This window comes from Gossypium raimondii, chromosome 8 (genome assembly GCF_025698545.1).
Source record: "Gossypium raimondii isolate GPD5lz chromosome 8, ASM2569854v1, whole genome shotgun sequence".
In the NCBI taxonomy this organism is placed as follows: Eukaryota; Viridiplantae; Streptophyta; class Magnoliopsida; order Malvales; family Malvaceae; genus Gossypium; species Gossypium raimondii.
This window is the reverse complement of record NC_068572.1, coordinates 37,956,372-37,976,205: the sequence shown is the minus strand read 5'-3', so window position 1 is coordinate 37,976,205 and position 19,834 is coordinate 37,956,372. Positions and strand designations below refer to the sequence as shown.

The following is a 19,834-nucleotide window of genomic DNA, read 5'->3' as shown; positions in this document are numbered from 1 at the left end:
AAAATTAAGGTTTAGAAACTAGATTTGAGTGGTGAAATTGCATTTTGATAAAACTAGATAGTTTTTGGTAAGTATGATAGATTAGTTGTGGTATGCATTTTTATATTATTTAAATTTGTTTGAGATTGTTTATAATGTTTTTGTAATGTATTTAATGTGAATGAAAAGTGTCGGACTCGTTGGAAGTTCTATAAGCAAGGACAAAGGGAAATAAAGGCTTATTTGAGCTTTTACCATTGAAGTCAAGGTTGCAAGGTGAGTGGTTTGGTGCCCTACAATTAAGCACAAATCAAAGTATTAAAGGGGAGCTAGGTAGCCTAATCACCTATACTAAGTTCCATGAGTAAGTGTGTCTACTTAATCTAATGATGATTTACAAATGATGCTTAAATATGATATGTTATGTGATTTATATTGAGATGACAATGAAAATGCTATGTGTTTATGATTCAATATGATATGAGACTTGAATATGTGATATGAAAATGAGTTGTGTGATATATGAAATTGTGCATAAAACAGTAAGTATACATGTTTAAGTGGATGTGTTTGGAAGGTATATTTGGTTGTATATTTGGATGTGTTGGGAGGCTATATTTGGTTCTGTTTGGAGGGTATATTGGTTGTGTTTGGAGGGTATACTTGGTTATGTTCGGAGGTTATATATATGGTTGTGTTTGGAGGGTATATTTGGTTGTGTTGGAGGGTATGTACGATTGTGTTTGGAGGGTAAATTGGTTGTGTTTGGTGGGTGATAGCTTTATGCTACACATTATATTGGTTGTATTTGGAAATCCAGTTATCCAATGTAAATTATTTTGTATATATGTTTCATGATCACATTGTGCCAACATATCAATATGAATGCTATGAGTTATGCTTGATTGCTTACCATAATTATTTGTCATAGTATGCTTTCCTTTAACTTTGGATATTGTGACAACTTGTGGCAATCTTTGAGCACTAATTGAGCTTGAAAAAGCTCACACTCTTTTATGGTTAACAATGAAAGGATATAATTGAAATGAGGAGGAGAAGTGAGCTACCAAGTGATCCAAAGCAAGGCAATTTACCTTGAGTTTGTTTGATGTGATTCAAACTTAATAAGGAAAGTAATGTGGGACTAATCTAGAGGGTTTTAGACTTTGAACTGTTAATGGTTTGTAATTGTACATTGTGGACTCTTTAATTGGTTTGATTTGGAGCTTTTATTATTGCTTCAGGTAGATGATTCAATGGTTGGTTATGAATGCTTGATGAATGCTATAGGTAATTATCTGACTAAATTGTAAGTGCAAGTTGAAGAGCCGTTGGTTATTAAGGTAAGTTTTATATGTTTTATCTATGATTTGGAAATTAATCATGAGTTTCGTATGTATGAAATATAAAATTGGACAAATTACATTATATAGTAGGTGGCCTATGAACTAATTAAATGATGATGATTTTATGAAGAGATACATTATGTTTTAATGAATCTTCCTAAACATGATTTATACGTATTACTCTACTATACTATTTTCAACCTTATGAAATGGTGTTTTCTAACATTTTACTATATTACGATTTAGATCTAGTCATATGTTTTTAAATAAAACGGTTCCTAAAATACTCTCAAATATAACCTTTTAAATAGACCTGTTAAAGGCCCGTCTGAAAAGTGTGAGGGTTTGGGTAAAAATATTGGCCCAAAAAATGGGCTTGGAAAAAAACTAAGGCCTGTTTAGAAAATGGGTCAGGCCTCGGGTAAGGCTTTTTTAGCTTGGGCTCGACCTGAATATGTAAATGTAGTTTTTTTTACTACTTTTTTTTGCTATTTTCTTCTTGTTTTTTCACTATTTTGCTACCATTTCACTATTATGTTGCTACTATTTTGTTGTTATTGTATAACTCTTGTTTTATTGTTAATTTTGTTACTATTTTAGAGGCATTTGCTTATTAAGTTGCACCTATCTTAGTATTATTTAAGTATACATATTTTTTTAAAATTATTTTAAACTTTTTGGGTAACATTTATTTTAATGTTTTTAGTATTTTTATGTATTATATATATTTTAAACTTATATAAAAAAATTAATACGAGATAGTTTTTTACTTGGATCGAGCTTGGGCAAAACTTTAGGCCCATTTTTTAGGCCGGTCGAGCCTAGCAAAAGGGCCTAAAATTTTGGTTGGCCCGACCTTTCCCATGACCACCTCTACTTCTAAATACCCTATACCTACATGAATGTTCAATTGAAGCTTTCAGATTATTTGCTTGTTAAAAATTCAATTTACGAATTATGGCGATGACTTGATGCTCAGAGTAGTGCAATGAAAGGATGGCTTTAGGTTATCAAATATTCCATGAATAATTGTGTGAGGTGTGTTTGGTGATCGGTGTGATTTGTGGTGGTTTTGATGAAGAGTCACTTCGGTGGCTAATGTGACATTCGAAATTCAAGTCAGACAGTCCCGGTCGGGTTTGGAGAGCCACATTTAGTGGTATCATAATTAGGTTTGCGAAAACTAGGTTAGCCAGGGTTTATTAACTCTCGGGTTTTTAAAATTTTGGAAAATTAAAATAACAATTTGGTTTTGGAACGAAACCGAGAATTTTTAAACATTGAACGAAAATACCCTAGTGTGAAATTGCTTATTTTGGGGGTAGGATTGGGAACTCATTGCCTTCACTAAAATGTTTTCTTTGTAGGAATTACCTTGGATCACTTGCCACTTCTTACTCTTTGGTACTATTTTTTTATGTTATGTTTATGTTTATAATATAATTGATATGCCTCCTCGACGAGGAAGAGTTAACGTGAATACGTCGGAGGTGCCTCCTCCGAGTCAAGCGATACCTGAGATGAGTGTTGAGCCCTTAATGTAAGCGATGATCGAGGCTTTCAAACGAATAGTCGGAGGAAATCCCATAGTTGGAAATAGATGATTGCCACTCGAACGTCTAGGAGCTCTAGGTGGAAAAGAATTTAAAGGAGTGAAAGGAACTGATCTGACCAAAGCTGAGTGTTGGTTAGAGAGTGTTGAGAGAATCTTGGAGTAGATGACCTGCGTAGATGAAGAAAAGTTGGGCTGCACCGTATCCTTGCTCAACACTGAAGCACATCGCTGGTGGTGTACAGATAAGAGGGGAGCTACTCTTGATCGCCTGACTTGAGATTTCTTTCTAGAGGCATTTCAGAAGAAATGCATCAGTGAATAGTTTTTAGACGCAAATAAGAGAGAGTTCCTTGACTTGGTTCAAGGTAGAATGTCAGTGGCCGAGTACGAGATGGAATTTCTACGACTCAGCCAATATGCTCCCGGGATGTTGTGTTTTGAGAAGGATATATGCAAGAGGTTTCGATTCGGGCTGAACCGGGACATTCGCGTGTATTTAGTAGTGCACAAAATTGAGGCCTTAATCATGTATTCGACGGTTCATTCCTCGCTCATGGGAATGAGCACATTTCATAGCCAATCGTTTACTTTTTTGGAAAACATCTATGGTGATGGGATTAGCCACTACTACCGATGGTTGATATCCTGTTTACAACAAATATATATATATATATATGGCACCTCCCAATTACTCCCTTTGGATATGTGGCGCGATTAACTCCGGTGAGATAAAAAATAACGGTGGTGGTCAGATTAGTTATTGTAATGGCAAGATTTAGTACTATAGCAATGAGATTAAAATAATGGTGAAATATGTGTTTGGATTCAATCGCAATTATAGTGGTTAGATGAGAATAAAAAGGACTATTAAAAGTATTAGTTTAAAATCGGTTTATAATATACTATTTGATACCATTTTTATTACAAATTAAATTATATTTTATTAAATAATAATTTAGAAATAGGAAAAATCATATGTATATTAAAAAAATAAATTATATAAAGCCATTTTATATTAAATAATAATTAAAGTTATATTTATGATGACAAATTTTAATTGTTTATTAAATTATTGTATAAAAATAAAATTTTTGACACATGAGCGTGAAGTTTGACACATAGGAACTGGGTTTGTTTTGATGTAACAACCCTCCAAATCATAGAAGTGAAAAGAAGATAAATTTGTTCTTTGTTTGGACTTGATTTAGTTCATCCAATTCAGTAAAACAAAAAGAACAAGGTTATAGTGAGAAATTAGCTTGTCATTGGAGGTGCTGTTTTTCTAAATGCAATAAAAATGAATATTCTCTTTATATTCTATCTCACCGTGGGTATTTTGGATCCAAAGAGAGCCTTATGAATTTAAGAATATACGAAGGATCGTCTAGGTTAAATACTTATTACCTTCGGGTCATTCGCTGACTATTACCCTTTAAATAAGACGAGTGAAGGAAACTCGGAACTCTTATTAAGTTTTAGATGATCGTCATCTTCTTTATAACAATTTCATGCACCTAACCATTTGAAAGAAAAGGAAAATTCTTAGAACTTTATCCTTTCATGTTTCATGTCTTTTAAATCCATATGTAAATCATGTGATTGTCAAATCATGTCTGCCTACCTGCAGAAAAAGTTAAGGTTTATATGGAGAAAAGAAAACTCAGGAAATAAGAAAAAAAAATTACAAACCCCACACAAAACATGAACAACATCGTCAAAGACAACAACATTACATTCTAACACCAAATGATTTCAATGAAAAACGACTCATAAACGCTTTGATTTAATAAAATCATTTAAGGTATATTTCTTTCACTCAAAATACTTTTCGAAAAATGATTCGGGAAAATAATTTGTTTTTGTAAAAAATAAATATTTTTAATATTTGAATGAATTTATGTAAAATATTTTTATTACTTTATAGATTTTTAAAAATATTTTATAAAAATTATTTTAAGGAAAGAAGCATACATTTGATATTTTCTTATTTTTTCATTGTTTAATTGAGTTTATTTTATATCTATAAATTTATATCTTACATTGTTTTGCATATATTAAAAATATTTTGTTAAATCCAAGTTCATTATAACATCATTTTTAGTTACATGATTACCAAGTGAGTAATTTTATTTAAAATGTGACACCAACAAAGTTGACAAAAAATTTAACAATGTCAACAATTGAACTTGATTTTCAAATCGAAAAGTAGAGGACTAAATTCTTGAAAATAAAAGTGCAAAGACTAAATTACAAATTTGTGAAAAGTACATATACTTATGACATATTTTAACCTTTATTTTCAAATCTGAAAAGTAGAGAGACTTAGTTCTTGAAAATAAAAGTATAAAGACTAAATTGTAAATTTGTGAAAAGTACATAGACTTATGACAAATTTTAACCTTTATATTACAAAACATTTATTATTAATATATTTATAATTCTAATAATTATTTATTATTAAAATATTAATATTGAATATTTTCAATAATATGTGAAGAATATTATTTAAAATTATTATTTTAAAAATTTATTATTAAAATAAAATTGAAATATTAAATAATTTATTAAAATAATAAATTATATTAATTATATTAATAACTTATTATATGACTAAATATAAATAATTAAATATGTATGTTTAATAATATTGAAAATATGATATTTTATATTAATATTTTAATATTTTTAAATATTTTTAAAATAAAATAAATTTTATTATCAATATAATAATATTATTAATTTAATTTAAGTTAATTTTATATAAAATAAAATTACCTATAGAGCAGTTTTTTTGAAAAATAACTTACGTAAGTTATTTTATAAGAAACATGGCTTATTTTACGTTGACACTGTAAGTCATTTTCATTGGTTAAGTTGTTTTTGTGAAACAAACATAGAGAAAATACAAAAAATATTTTCATACATGTAAACAAATGAACCCTAAGTACAAAAACTCTAAAACCACTAAAAGAACATCCATGGGTTGATATGATAAATAGGTCTCTTTCATTATTTAAGTATTTTTTATCAAAATAGATACTTAAAGTGTTATTGAAATAACACTTTAAGGTATCAACTATTTACCTTTGTAAAAAAACTTTCAAACTAATTAATTTATGACAGATGACTTTAAAATATTTAAAATTAAAATTTAATAAAATTTAATTAAAAACAAAATATCATCTCTCTTTTCTCTCCTTCTCCTTTTTTATCTTCATCTTTTAGCCATGTGTGAAATAAAAGTCCGATAAAACCTGTCATGATCTCAAAATGGAAAAGATAAAGGTTTTCTTTTCCTTTCCTATTTTGAGTTCTTAATATTGAAAATTGAGGTTTGTTTTAATGGTAAATTAGAAGATGAGACTTTATTTTAATATTGAAAATGGAAATTTGTTTTAATGAGAGAAATTTAAGTAAAGTTTATTTCAAAATTTTTAGAGAAGATGAAAGTGGAAGAAGAGATATGAAGAGATTATTTTATTTTATTTTTATTGAATCTTGATTTTAAATTTTATTTAATTGAAATATCATATGTTATAGATTGATTGGTTTGGAGGTTTTTTAAGGAGATTTAACTATTGACATCTAAAAGTGATAATGGAATAAAATTTTAAGTACCTATTTTGATTAAAAAAACGTTATACGTACATAAATGAGACAATTTAGATAATTTGAGTACCTACTTCTCATATTAACCAAAAATTAAATATAAAATTTTCATTTCAATCCCATTCATACATGTCAAATAAAAGATAAGAAGATAGAGTCAAATTTTAAACATATCCCTAAAAAGGATGATGTTGGAGATGGGACAAGAGAATTTGATAATGAAAATAACCCAAATTAATCTACATTGATCAGCCTTCTTACAAATGGGAATTGGATGGATGGACCATCCCGGCCCCAGGAAATACAGGAAAGATCATCATACTTTACAATGCTGAGATCTTCCTAGTTAAAATACAAAATAACTTTTTTTTTTGTGCGGAATAAAGGAGGGCAGTTAGGCCCTAACTATTACAACAGTATAGGCGATGATGAGGTACCCCTATATCATCATTTTGCAAAATCTGGTTTATTCCTTGAGGGGAACTACAAATTTGTAAAATCTACCGGACGTCTATGTTTAATTCTCATGATTTATTCTGTAGCTAGATAATTCTCCCAGTCAAGTTCAGACCTTCTATTGTCTCCCCATTGAGTTTTATTCCTTTGTCGTGATCAAAGTATTCACTATCAGCAGCATAATTATTTTTCTCGTAAATACTTTTTTAATAATTAAACGATTAATTTTAAAATATTTTCTATTCTTATAAGTGAGATCGAATCCTGATCATTTAATGAAAAATTAAGATAAACAATTATCATCCTATACTTCATTATTCCATATTTATCATTGACAGGTTATCACATTTCACCAATAATCTTCTAAATCCACTATTCCATGCAATTAGTAGCCCATCGACAATTCTCCAAAACTCTACTTGCAAGATCGAGCACCGTCTGATGTCTCGACCACTCCATTTGGGTTTAATTTTACCCATCCTTCTCCAAGAAAGGTCAATCTTATCATATTAGTTCAATTATGTAATCATAAATGTTAAATTATTTTATTAAAGTTATAATAGTTTTAATGAAGATTTAAAAAATTATTATTTATTTTAATGAAGTATTAATATGTGATTCACTTTTAATATAATACAAACTCATCCTTGTCATAAAAATCCCAACTTTTAAGTGTGAAATTGTTTATATTTTTATTCTTTTAAGAATTAATTTAAGTGTTAATTTAATTGATAATAACATTATTATTAATGTAAGAAGATGTTCGAATATGCTGAAACGTATTATCTTTCTATTTATAAATTTAGAAGTGATAATAGATAATTTTAGAAATTTTGTAAAAAAAATAACAAATATAATAAAATCTTATAATAAAATTGTTAAAAAATCAACTTCAAGGGAGCCACTAAGGGATGGGCACGTGGAAGATTCTCATTCCATCAAATTATAACACTGAGATAATAATGACAAAAATACTATGGCACTTGTGTTTGTTAAAGGCGGTGCAATGTTCAATCATGGCCCTGAGATGCAGCTACTGGATTCTTCAAAAACAGACAGACTCGGAGAAAAAGCTCTCATCCATATTGGGTATAGTGTTCCTAAGCTTGGAGAGGTAAAAGAGATGATACGAAAATACAAAATGGAGCTGAACCAAAGTTCATCCATTTTATGTGATAAGAGGAATTGCTCTTTCTCTTCCATCTTCAGAGATACGTGTTGGAAAAGGAGAAGAGCCATCAATGAGGGACAGAGCAGTGCGGCACTTGGCATTCACTGGCCCTTGGGAGGAGAGCACTAAGGGGAAAGAAACCAATAACAATGAAAAGACCTAACCCCAACTTCACCTATTTTATGTGCGCTAGTGTCTCTTTTCTTTTTCGTGTTAAAAATAGGGTTTCATGGAAAGTCAGCATAAAAGGAGATATTTCGATCTTTCGTGCCATTACCATCGGGAAAAGACCCTAGCTCGTTGCCTTCTCTAACCTTTCTCCAAAGATTACTGTTTCTTAATGGGGTTGTATTTTACTCAAACCTTGCTATTCTGATACTGGAAATATGCTCATAATGGCCATCAAACGTTTACAAAATGTGGCAACGTATAACAGATTCGATTCGCCTCTATTTTACTTTTCACTTTCACATCGCTTAGATTCACCTCCACCTCCATGCCTCCCACCCATACAGCTTTTAATTTTTATTAACTTGATTTGTATACATTATTCATTTAACTCCTTTCATTACGTACATAGAACACGATATTATCCCCGAAGAGAATTGGAAAAAAACCATGTGAAGAGTTCCACCAGAATGGATGAACAAAGAAAGCAGTGATTTCACTTCACATCCACCAAAACCATAATCAAATACACCGCAACACATGTACTAATGTAAACTACGTTTCCACTCTGCCAAGGAGTACATGTCGGAAGGAATACAGAGGAGACATTTATAACCACCAAAGACAGCTTAGAACAAAGACAAGTGTGCCACAGATTTGCAAATCTCGGGTACAACATTTAAAAACAACATAAACGGATATATTGGTAATTGGACATGTAACTGGGGACACATGTCTAGGAACTTGTTGCAGTTAGAAAGGAAGACCCAAGAAGGTTTTGTCGTAGAGCGTGAGCTTTACAAACTTATCCAGCCACGCGTTGCCTTTCCTGAGAGCTTTAAACTTGAAACTTAAACATCAGCTTCTCATAATAAACCCTAAAACTCCTGCTCTCCAGCTTCCCGAGATCTGCTCATATAACCAGTAAAACTAAAAATAACGATCAATCCAACCATCTAAAACACAATCTATATCCATATGGTTGACAAACTGGATTACTCTTGCAAGGATCTTTCAGTTAAAAAAAGACAGCGGTCTAAAGGAACAAACCTTAGCCCCATTCGGGAAACTGCCTTGATAAACATTACTGATAACCCACTAGCCATGGCCGTGATTAAGAAATTGGGATAGCCCAGATATATGACCATTAATTATACAACCAGTAACCCAATATCACTTCAGGATTAAAAGTACTTTGAATTGCTATTAATGTGACAAAAGTAAGTATTCAGTGTCAAGAAAAAGCACACATGATAAACCTTAAGCTAAGTACTTTAGATGTTTATTGAAGTTACATAAACCAGACGAAAGATCTAACGAAATTAGAAGGGTTTAGATAGATAAAATAACAGAAGAGGGAGCTCCCTTCAGTCCAAGCACAGGAAGTTGAGGATTCAATTTGTCTCCCGCATCATTCACTCATTTACTGGGCATCTTTCGCTGATCCCTTCTAACTCAGTATTTGGATGAATGAGTCAGCAGCTAATTAAATCCCACTGCTACCCATGAGTGGACTGAAGGAAGCTCTCTTGTCTATTAGATCACCAAAGAAAACAACTCATGAACAAACTGCATACATACTGATAGTACCTAAAATAGCCAGTTTAATTACACAGATTTATGATTCTATTTTGACATCAATTTATAAGATAAATTAAAATGGCCCATGGCCCAAGTAACCTAGAGAAAACCAAAATAAAAGGATGAGTTAGATAGGTCCTTCAAAATTTCAGAAGCACTTGGGGAGAGAAACTTGTCCAGTGTGACATGTCGATATGGATCATGGGTAAAGATGTGTGAAAATGGAAACTGCTCCTACAACCAAGGGTAAGAGAAAGAAGGGATGACAGGTGATAATGAAAGCGACTGCTCAAGAGGAAGATCTTACGAAGGAGAGTCAAACAGAGAGGATGGAGGGTATGAACTAGAAGAAGGGGGAGCCTCCACCATTTTCTCTTTGGTATTTGCTCTTACGTTTCTATCACTTATCACTACAGCAAAATTCATCGCAAAGCATGTTATTGATCTGTAAGTGGAAGGCCACGGCTTTATATAAGCTGAAAAGGAAATGGCATTGCTCAACAAAAAGTATAATTACATTTAAATAATAACAGGTAATAATAATGCCATATACTAAATATAAACAAAACAAAAGGAGGGGACTTATTCTTTTCCTTTTCCTTTTGTTGTTTATTTCTCATTGTAGAACTCTTCTCCCAGGCAGGCTCCCACAAATCTTTTGTATTATGATTTTATGAAGGCCCATCACTTCCCTGCTTTGCTATATGCCTTATTTTTCTTTTTTTTTTTAAGTCATAATGTTATATGATTTGATGTATTTATACAGCATTGGGTATACTCGTCTTTGTTATTTCTTATAGATTTTTACATCTAAGTATAAAGTTAACTTCATATTTCTCCATGAAAACAAAATTTTAATTTTAATTTTAATTTGTTAGTATGAAAACTAGAATATACTGTTCTGTTGTGGGTGGAAATTGATTGTATAGTAAGTAAGAAAGAAGCCAGCCCTTGAAAGTTGAAGCAACTTTTTTCACTTCTAATTAACTTAAGCAAAGCCGAATAGCTCGTTTTAGTTCCAACTTCTGATATTGAAACCGAAAGCGAAAGGTAGGAAATATCAGTAGGTCTATGAAGGGTGCATATTCGTATCCATTAGTCCATAACTTGATGTTTCAATTTGACAGAAAGCAAAAGGGTTTAGGTTTAGGTTTAGGTTCAGGTTCAGGTTCAGGTAGATAGACTATACACTATAGAGATTTTAATTTATTTTTTTTAGGAAAAACTTGAAAAGATGGAAGTAAACTGGTATAGAAACCCTAAAAGATTCCTGGAAAACCTACAATCATAGCTAGGGTTTTCCCGATTATACAAGGCAAAACTTTGTTCTAGTAAAGGTACAAACCTAATTTTGAGTCATCACCTTCTTTTTTTTTTTTTTTTTCCTCTTAGTGTTGGCTAACCAGGAGTCTTGATTAAGTTTGAAAATAAAATTTAAGGGAAAAACTCTCCCGACCATAAAAATTTGATTAAAAGTCCTATTTCAAATATTTAATAAATCACAAGGTTTAAACTAGAAACATTAACTAAAGACAACTCGATTTAACCATCCAAAAAATTTTGGTAATGATGACTCATTTTAAACATCCCAATTCCTGTTATTTTATGAGTCCGAGATGCAATTCAAACCCTTCCAATTGCATATTTTTAATGCGTGAAATTAGTAGTATTAGCATTTAGATATATATTTATATGGCTTACTTTGTGGAAAACAGATTTAATTAATCTTAATCTCTTTTTAGCACATGCCTTGCAACAATGCAGGAATTTTGGTTCATAAAAAGTTTAGATATATAATCAAACATGATTCAGATAAGCCAGTTACAGAGTTTCAGGCTTTGAATGAAATCGAAATTGAAAGTACAGACTGAATCCATTATTTCATGCTCCGTGCACATGAATTAAAGCCCCCTTAGTCAAGATAATCAACTCCTTTTTTTAAAAAAGTTGAGACTATTTTATTACTATTATAAGACTAGAAAAATGTCTTGGAACAGATATTCATATTAGATCGAATTGTACTTTCTTTGTTGGAAAATATAAAATAATATTTAAGAAAAGACTTTAATTTAGAATATTATAAATCTCATGTATTAAACTATGTTTACAAATATCCTTTTGGGTCCTCAACCGCACTTTCAGGCTGTTGTCTGAACATAATTTAACCTGCTTTGTCAATGACAATAGATATTAATATGATGATAAAATAATAATAATAATAATAACAGCTTTAAACGTACAGCATGTGTTTGGAATGGCATCAATCTTTTTGTTCTTTAAGTTGGAAATGAGTGCCTATTAAAATTGTTTTTAATCGAATCAGAGATGAGACGAAGTTCATGTTATTGGCTTAGCATTTGATCTCACTTTCAGGTTTCTTTATTTTTAAATAAATTCATAATATAAATTTTTAATCTAAAACTTAGGCTTAGAAATCAGACTCTCAAGTAAATTTATCTCATAATATCCAAAGAAAAGTCTGAATAGGTGTCATGGTCATGCTATCTTAAGTCAAATTTATAGCAGTTTAAGTATAATTGTTCTTGTGGAATACTAGAAATATAAAAATGGTTTGATACTTGTTAGTGTTGAAGTCAACATAGAATACTCTCGTTATCACCGAATGATTAAACTTAATTTTTTTCACAATTTTCATAAAAGATAGAAGATAATCGGAGTAAATTTGGAGAAATTATGATTTTAAAAATATTTTAAAAATATATTTCGATATTTAGAAAAATAAATCGATTTTAGAAAGAGAAAAAAGCGTTCCATAAAAAGTGTTTTCTATTGAAAATACGTCTTATAGGATCGTTTTCTAATTTTTTAACACATTAGCTCATTTTGTCAAATTATTAAATGTTAGTGATTTTGTCCTTAATTTCGAGTTCTATTATTCTCTTGCTTACATTTGTAATTTTATTTCATGTTGTTTCAAGTTTTGCTTTTTTTAATTACTATTTTTATGACACTAGCTCCTTTAGTTAGATGGTTTAGTAAATAGTGATTTTATCCTTGAGACCCATGTTTGATTTCTCTTCTAAGCATAATTGTATTTTTCTATTTCATGTTGTTTCAAACTTTCTTTTTAATTAATGCTTTTAATTAATAAATATATTATTTTCAAGTTTTTAATTAATATTTTAATTAATAACTCTTTTATTTATCAAATCAAATAATTATATGTGTAATATTTATTTTCAATATTTATCATGAGTGTAGTAAATTTTAGTATTATATATTTTGTATCTATATTTGAAATAATTATTTGAAATATTTCACAATAAACATAATGATATTTGAAATAATTAATTGAAATATTTCACATATAAAAATATTTGAAATATCATACACACAATGTAGATGAAAAATAATGATATTTGAAATATTTTACATATAAAAATAATAATGATATTTGAAATAATTATTTGATTTTATAATATTGGAAATCACCATACCCACAATTTAGGTAGAGAAAATAAATATTTTGCATATAAATATTATATATAAATGAAAATATATCAAAAAAATTAGTTGATGTTTTTAAAAATAAAATATATTTAATATAATGATAAATATCAATTTTATCAAAAAATATTTTATTATATAATAAAAAAGCTTGAAACAGTATGAAGTGAAAAATACAATTGTGCCTAGAAGAAGAATCGAACCTGAGACTCAAAAATAAAATTACTATTATTTAACCATCTAACTAAAGGAGCTAATGTGTTAAAAATAGTAATTAAAATTAAAAGCAAAGCTTGGAACAACATGAAATAAAAATACAAATGGGAGTAGGAGGGAATCAAACCTAAGACTCAAGAATGAAATCACTAATATTTAACTATATGAAACAAAAGAAGTAATATGTTAAAAAAGTCAGGAAGCACGCCCTATAGGATATACTTTCAATTGAGGTAGTTGAAAGGGAGCCCTATAGGATGCGTTTTCGTCTTCTTCCTTCAAAATCGATTTAATTTCCTAAATATCACAAAAATTAACCCATTTCTCTAATTTTTCTTTAAAATTTGTCTTTTTATCAAATTAATTGTTAGTATCAAAATACCCTAAAACATATTTTAAGAAATAATATTAAAATAGAATTATTTCTAAAATTTGTCTTATTTTGATAAAAGAAAAACCTCCTAAAACTTAACCCCACTATTGTAAGATGGAAAGTAAAAATTTAATTAAAATTAGGTTTGGCAATTTCAGTTTTCTAAAACATATAATAATAAATTTAGTTAGTATTTATATATTTTGTCAATTTGATCCTTATATTTTTAATTCAATTTGATCACTAATCTTTTAAAAGAGTCAAATAACTTTTTTAATAAAAATATTAACTAAAATATTAATTTTTTAACGATGTTGAGCACATCTACTTCATTCTAATATGATACTATTTGTCTTATATGTTGCATCAACAAATAATTTAAAATTTATAAAATATTTTAAAATGTATAAAAGATAAAAATTGATAAAAATTTAAAAATTAGCAAGAAATATATATTGATTGCTATGCATGCTGTAATTTTTCAAAATTTAACGTTTTAATTAATATTTTCATTAAAAATAGCAATTGATTCTTTTCAAGATTGAAGGTTAAATTTTATTTCTTTTAAAAGTTGATGCTCAAATTTAATTTAAAAAAATAAAGACTAATTTGAAAAAGATATAAACGCTAAGAGTATAATTTGTCATTATATTTTTAAATAAAATTAATGAAGTATTTTATATGAATAAATTAAAACTATAGAGGGTTATAAGCTAATCATGATATATTTATTTTATAAAATATCACTATATATATGAAATGAAAATAATAATTCAGAGAATATATATAATATTTAGGTAAAGGTTTTCTAAAAATTTAAAAGATTGCAAAATTATTTTCAATAATTAAACCAACACTGTGATTTAAGACAGCGGCAAACTATTATCTTGCCAACCAAATGGAAAAAAACCTTAAGAATAATTATCCATGCAAAATTGTATATATTCTTTAAAATTATTAAATTATTTTATAATTTCTACACATTTTTTGTAAAACATGATAAAAAATTGTACATAATATTTCACTAATAAAATATTTTGAAATTTAATAGGAATATCTTTTAATAGTTTGATGTAATTAATTATGTAAAGTTATTTTTGCGACATTATATATTTAAGGTTGATTAATATTACAATAATAAAATATTAAAATATTTAAAGTGTAATTAAATGGTTTAAATTTTTAAGCTTCAAATAATTCATCTTCTTTCAACAATCTTTCTCGTTTCCAATAATCATTGGTTAGTGACATCATCAATTAGTCGGCAAGACATCCATTTAAATCAGAAAAAAGAGATACGTGACACCAATGAAAATTTATATTGTTGTTGAAAATATTTCAAGTTTAATTAATACTAAAAAAGAAAAAGAAAAAGAAAGAGGCATTGATTTAGGATATATATCTCTAAGCAAGATTAGAATAGTTTTGTCGAAACCATTTTTTTTTGAAAAATAAAAAGTTTGTTGTCGACTTAAAAATGAAAATTGGAGTCGCTACCGATCTTTTATTGAGGTGCGACCGGATCACCTTGAAAATAATTTTAGGTCTGCGAATTTTGAAAAAATAGGTTCGGAGTCGGTTATGCACGAGGAAGGGTTAGCACCCTCGTGACGCCCAAAATTGGTACTGAATTGATTGTTTAATGTCTTAATGTCGAAATTTTGAAAAGATTTTAAAATGCGATTCTTTTATCTTAAATAAAATAAGTTGGATGATTAGGCTCACTTATTTCAAAGAAATAAATTGTCACACTCAATAAGTTAGAGTACAACATTTTAAATCCTCGAAATTAAATCTCTTGACTTTTAAAACCTATTTATTTTGGGAAGGATATCTGATTATTTGGGTCAAATGAGAAAATCAAAACCCAGTAAGCTAGGGCCCAATTTTACAAAATTCCTAAATATCGAATATTGCTTTTATTTTTATTTGTTAGAAAAATCCTCGTATCGAGAAAACAATATATCATATCCAATGCATTAGGACACCACATATCGAATTCTCGAGAATGAGCTTTTTATTTTGGAATTTCTATGTTTAAATTGAAAAAGGGGTATTCGGTTATCTAAATTCAACAAGGAGAATTGAAGCCCAGTAAGTTAGGGCACAATCCTCCAGAGAATTTTGGATACCAAGTATTTTGAAGGTTTATGTGCAAAACGATTTCGATGTTTATCCAAACAAATGTAATGCGATTGAATGGTAGTGCATAATTCAAAATGACAATTCGTAAATTACGATACATGCTAGTGAACGATAAATCATCAAATAATATGAACAAGCAATAGATAAATTTAAACAAGAATGGCAACGATGATTTTAATCATATGATGCAAATATCAACATCAATATTCTAAATTAAATAACTCTAGCATCAATTAAAAGATACACCAAGATAAAAAATAAATGAAAATAAAAATCAATATGTTCTACGATAGGAATTTTAAAATAAATTACATACATGAACTCAAAATAGACTTGAAATAAAATAATAGCATATAGATATACAAAACGAATTTTAAGATATAATTCAAAACAAAACGTTAAAATATATACATATTAGATCAAATTCTTACAAAAATATATATATTAATAAATAATGAACCAAATAATATCATGTCAAGTTTGAAAATAAAAGTATATAATAGACTCTAAAAAACAATGTATGATAACTTTAAAACATATTAACTTGAAATATTAAAATATTATTAGAAATACAAACTAGATTTGTCAAAATATGAACTAATTCGATTTAAAATTAAACTAATAAAAGTTTAGTGAAAATTAAAACACGATCAAAAAAACAAAAATAAAATAAGCTAGAGGAATGAAAATTAAATTGAAATTAAAACAAAATTAGATAGGTAAATAACATAAATGAAAATAAAAGAAAAACTAAATTTGAACTCGATTTAAAAACTGAGGGACCTCAACAGCAAATAAACACATAAATCCTGATATTCAAAATCAAACATGGGAAACGACACTGTTTGAACGTGGATCCATTTGGAATCGAGACCAAATGTGCGATGCAAATTAAAAAATTAATGAAAATCAAATTGAAACAACACAAAACGCAGAAGGGCTCATTGCGCAAAATTCCCATCGGACCCAAAACCCGCGGGTCACAGCCACCTCTGGGTCGGGTCATCGGGTATAGGCCAATATGGCACCGTTTTTGGAGCCATTAAAGCTGGCCCTAAACGGTGTCGTTTCTTAAACTCCATAAAAGTAAATCAAAACCCTAAAATCCCTAATGCTTAACCACCTCATTTAAACTATCAGAAAAAAAGAAAAAAAAACTAAGTCCTCTTTTCTTCCTGCGCCGCTTCAACGCCAAAAGACAGTGGCCTTCCGAACCCTATGCATGACTCCGATTGCGACGGAGAGAGCTCAAGGCCGGTCACCAGGTGCGTTCTGAATCTTTTTTTCTTTTATTTGCTTTGCTTATGTATAAAAAAACGAATCAAAAAGAAAATGAAAAGAAAAAAACCAGACAAACTTTCAGATTTTTACCTTTGGAATTCTCTTTCTCTGAATCTTTTTTTTTATTTCTTAAACTGTGTATCTTTTACAGCGTTTGTATTGGCTTCTTTATAGCCCGAATTACAGAAAATAAAAAGAAATAAAAGAAATCCTCCCCCGAATCCCTCCTTTTTTCCTTATTTTCTGCTATATTTTTTATTTTTGTTGTTGATTTCTACCCCTCTTTCGTTTGTTCGTCCTCTGTTGCTTTGCAGGTGCTTGTTGCGAGTTGTTGCAGGTGTCGTATGAGATGTACACGCACTTGAGACTTAGCGCTGAGCGCTTGCTGTGAGGATCTGGTTAATTTGCATGCAAGCAAGAGCGTAAAGCTCTTGAAGGCTAGGGTTTCACTTGGAATCGGGCCATGTAAATTGGGTTAGAGTATTTTGGGCTCGGGTTTGATGTTAGGAAATTTGGATTGGGCTATTTTGGGCCTACTATAAAAAAACTGAACATTTTATTTATTTTATATATCTATTTTATACTTTGGTTTTACTTAGGCTCGAGTGTATTGGGTAATTCAGGTTGGGTTTTATAATCTGGACTGCTATTGGATTGTTGTTAATTTTGATTTGGTTTATATATTTGTGATTTTGGGCCCGGGCAAATTGGGCCTATTACAGCTGCCCCTCTTTGCTCATTATCGTGTAATGAGAATAGAACAAAGACAAAGAGGACCAATTTTACCCGGTCGTGCTTGGACCTTGGTGCTTTTCTTCTTCAAGTGGCTCCATTCCATCCTACTGCATCTTTAGAGGTGTAGGAATTGCTTCAATCCACTCCACTGCAACGTCGGGGAGATAGGATTATCGACTTCAATCTGCTCCACTGCAATCTCAGGGAGATAAGATTTGCTTCTTCAGTCTGCCCCACTGTGACTTCAGGGGGATAAGACTTATTTTCTCAGTCTGCTCCACTGCAACCTCAGGGAAATAAGACCTGATGCGATCCACTCTACTGCAACTTCATAGAGATAAGATCTATTACTTTAATCCGCTCCACTACAACCTCAGGGAGATAGGATTATTGACTTTGATCTGCTTCCTTACGCTTGAAGATAAGATTCGCCGTCTTCGATCTACTCCGCTACTGCTTAGGGACAAGATCTACTATCTTTAACCTGCCCCATCGCAACCGAGGGAGGCAAGGCTGGTATCTTCGATCTGCTTCGCTGTCATCGCAGGAAGGCAAGATCTGTTATCTTTAACCAGCTCCACTGCAACCGATGGAGGCAAGGCTTTGTTTTCGATCTGCTTCGCTGTCAATGCAGGAAGGCAAGATCTGCTATCTTTAACCAGCTCCACTGCAACCGATGGAGGCAAGGCTTTGTTTTTGATCTGCTTCGCTGTCAATGCAGGAAGGCAAGATCTGCTATCTTTAACCAGCTCCATTGCAACCGATGGAGGCAAGGCTTTGTTTTTGATCTACTTCGCTGTCAATGCAGGAAGGCAAGATCTGCTATCTTCACTGATCTGTTCCCTGGGGAACATGACCTAATTATGCCTAATGATTAGGATGGCATGATCAAAATGAATCAAATGCTCTTAACTAGACATGTGTGAATGGTGTTTGCATGAATGCAGAATTTTATTTTTTGAGAATGATCCCGCTTAGGTTGTCATTACTCGAAGTTTATTAAGGCTTTATCACTAAAGTGCTATAACACCTTCCTTCTCGACTGGCGTTTTCTGAAGAAACATTTAGTCAGGTTGCCCCCACTGTAAACCTCAAAGTTTAATCCATTGGGGCGCCAAATTTGTACCATCATTCTCCCACTGTAATCCAAGGGTAGAAATATGGCTTTTCCTCAATCCTCTCTTATCCAATTCAAGGATACAGGATCTACATCGTTCTGGTTCCTTACACCATTCCCAGGGTGTCGTACCAAAGACTCATGCACAAATGGAGGCTCTCTTCTCCGAGGTAACCTCTTCCTATTGCCTGATGATCATCGTTTGCTTGTTTATTTAAGCTTTGTCATTAACACTACATCTTGTCATTTTGTTCAATCAATGCATTTGACAACAAAATCCAAAGAGAAAGTCCAAATTTAGACTCTTCCCTCTCAAATTTCCAACCTTTAGACCTGGTGTGTTCTAAACAATAGTCCTGTTTCAGGCTCCTATATTATTTAGAAACTTTTCAGAGTAATATGCAAAACTTCCTTTGTGAAAATTTTATTAGTCCATTAATCATTATTTCAATACAACATGTTTGCAAAAAGGTCATAACAATGGATAAGAATAAAGTTGGTTCTGAGCATAGCTCGAGAGAACAAATTATCGAAAATAGTAAAGTAGGATGACAAAGAAATTAATTGGGAATGTATATCTTGGAAAAGAAAAAAGTATTCTGAGAACAACAAATAATATGGGAATTGGGTGCCC

The 19,834-nt window shown here is 30.3% G+C and overlaps 1 long non-coding RNA gene across 1 annotated transcript; it reads right to left on the bottom strand.

Annotated features, from left to right (window-relative positions):
• Window positions 1-8,759: 8,759 nt before the first annotated feature.
• On the bottom strand, window positions 8,760-10,579 carry LOC105791371 (uncharacterized). Its single transcript, XR_001132953.2, has 2 exons — window positions 10,173-10,579; window positions 8,760-9,193 (listed from the first exon to the last, which is right to left on the bottom strand). It is a non-coding gene; the product is annotated as an uncharacterized LOC105791371 (long non-coding RNA).
• Between the last annotated feature and the right edge of the window lie 9,255 nt (window positions 10,580-19,834).